Raw genomic sequence first — 2839 nt, 5'->3', positions numbered from 1 at the left:
CGCTGCCTCTCCGCCGGGGTTCCGTCCCTGCCCCGCGAGGCCCATTCGCCCCGCAGCCGAGACCCGGCTTCGGATCGGCGTCACCGGCTCTCGAGCGCCGGGAGGAGTGGACGCGGCGGGGGCGCGGCCTAGGGAGTCCGCTCGACGTCGCTGGCGAGGCAGGCCGCCACCGAGGCGTGAAGGGGGACCGTTCCCTCACTCACGCGTTGGGTTCCCTCCTCTTTTCAAGTTTTGAAACAAAAAATCAGTGGGAGACGCAGCTCATTTGTGGACAGTGTCTCCACTGCCAGAGTGCCGTAAATGTGAATTTTAAGCTGGGGGCCGTGGCTCACATCTGCCATCTCAGCGCTTTGGGAGGCCGAGGCGGGAAGACTGCTGGAGCTCAGAACCTCGAGACCAGCCTGGGTGGCATCGCAAGGCCTCGTCTCTGCAATAAACGCCCGAATTAGCAGTTGTGGTGGCGCGCTCCCGTGTTCCCAGCTATTTGCTTGGAAGGTTGAAGCAGGAGGCGAAGCGTTTGGTGAGCTGGGATGAAGCCGCTGCACTCTAGCCTAGGCAACAGAGTGAGACTCTGACTTGAGGGGAAAAAAAAGGAAAGAAATAAGTCCTGCTCACCTAAAGTTTAAAAAAATGTGAATTTTAAAGCAAACACGTTTTCATGCCCCCTCCCCGTGTCAAGGGCTTCAGAGTGACGCTCGCGTTCCAAGACCCCACCCCTTCAGAAACCCCTCACAACCCCCCAAAGGTTTCCGCTGTCCTGGTTGTCTCACTTCCTGCTTCTCTTTCTCATTTTATCACCCCAACACACGCCATGCTTGCTTTTAAACCTTATTTAAACGGGTTCACGCCAGCTGGGTGATGGCTCGCACACTTGTGGGACTCCTCCACGTGGCTCTGGTCCCCTGAACGTGCTCATCGTCCTCGTGGCTCGTGTCCACTGTGCGGCTGTTTGGGTCTTCGGTGGTTCTACGCACATGGTAGGGTTGTTTTTGCTGTTTCTGAGTGGAACGCCCTATTTTGACCGGGATTTTGGTAGGGACTGTTCTGCATCTGTAGATGCTTTGGGTAGTTTGGGCGTTTTAACAACATTCATTCTTGCAGTTCGTAGTTCTCCATTTTTGTGTGTGTCCTCTTCAATTTCTTGCACGGGCTTGTGGATCTCTCACTTCTTTGGTTAGAGTTATTCCTAGTTTTTTGTTTGTTTGTGTTTTGTTTTTGGTAGCGATGGTTAGTGGGATTGCTTTCTCAATTTCCTTTTCAGATAGTTCACTACTGACATATGGAGACACTACTAAGTTTTATATATTGACTTAGTATCCCGCAACTTTTTACTGAACTCGTGAATCAATCCCATCAGGTTTTTTGGTGGAGTCTCTAGGTTTTTCTGCATAGACGATTGTGTCATCTGCAAACAGGAACAGTCTGACTTCCTCCTTTCCAATTTGGATGCCCTTTATTCCTCTTGCTCTGGTTAGGACTTCCAGTACTGTGTTGAATAAAAGAACACACGTGGCATCCTTGCCTCGTTCCAGGTCTTAGAGGAAGGGCTTTCACCTTTTCCCCACTCAGTACGATGCTAGCTATGGGTCTGTTGTACATGGCTTTTATTGTTTCAAGGTACTTTTTGAGAGTTGGGTGGCTTGCGTGTTCTTTTGTTTGTTTGTTTTTTGAGTCAGAGTCTCACTCAATCGTCCAGGCTGGAGTGCAGGGTCACACTCACGGCCACTGCACCTTCCCCTGCCGGGCTCAGGCAATCCTTCTGCTTCAGCTTTCCAAGAAGCTGGAACCACCACACCCGGCTAATTTCTTTTGTTACTGCTATTAACTTCCCTCTTGGCCCTGATTTTGCTGTGTTGGTTTTGGTATGCTGTATTTCTCTATTTATGTTTCAAGAAATTTTAAAATTTCCTTCTTAATTGCTCCCTTCACCCTTTGGTCATTCAGGCGCATGCTGATTAATTTCCATGTATTTGCACAGTTTCCTAAGTTCACCAGCTTTATTTTATTACGGTCAAAAGAGATACTTGATATATTTTTGTTTTAAAAATTTTTGTTCAGACTTGTTTTGTGGCCTAACATATGGTCCATGCTGGAAAATGTTCCACAGGTTGATGAGAAGCATGTGTATTCCGCAGGGGTTGGTCGAAATATTCTGCAAACATTGGTTAGGTCCGTTTGATGCAGAGTATAGTTTAGCTCTGATGTTTCTTTGTGGACTTTCTGTCTGGATGATCTATTCATCGCTGAAAGTGGGATGTTGAGGTCCTCTCCTGCTGTGGCATTGTAGTTGATGTCTCCCGTCAGCTTTTTTATTATTTGCTTTATATGTTTGGGTGCTCCTGCGTTGGGTACTGTATGTTTACAATTGTTATATTCTCTTGCTGAATTGACCCCTTTATCATTATGTAATGACCCTTTGTGTTTTTTAAAAATAATTTTTGCCTTAACACTTATTTTGTCAGATATAAATATAGCTAATCCTATTTGCTTTTGGCTTCCATTTGCATGTAATGCTTATTTCCATCCTTTCACTTTCAGTTTTTGTGTCCAGATGAGGTGAGTCTCTTGCAGGCCACATCCAGGTGGGTCTTGCTTTTTAATATTATTATTATTATTATTATCCAGTTGCCTTCAGGCTTGTTGTTGATGGGTATGTACTTACTTCTGCTATTTTGCTAATTGTTTTCTAGTTGTTTTGGAGATATTTTGGTCCTTTTTCCTCTTGCTTTCTTCCTTTGTGGTTTGATGGATTTCTGCTTTGGTTAATCTTTTGTATTTCTGTTATAGGCTTTTGCTTTATGTTTATCTTGAGTCTTACTTATAACATCTTATACTTATA

The sequence above is a fragment of the Carlito syrichta genome, unplaced genomic scaffold, assembly GCF_000164805.1.
Source record: "Carlito syrichta isolate Samal-C Ts95f unplaced genomic scaffold, Tarsius_syrichta-2.0.1 Scaffold115743, whole genome shotgun sequence".
Classification (NCBI taxonomy): Eukaryota; Metazoa; Chordata; class Mammalia; order Primates; family Tarsiidae; genus Carlito; species Carlito syrichta.
This window is presented reverse-complemented; position numbering follows the sequence as displayed.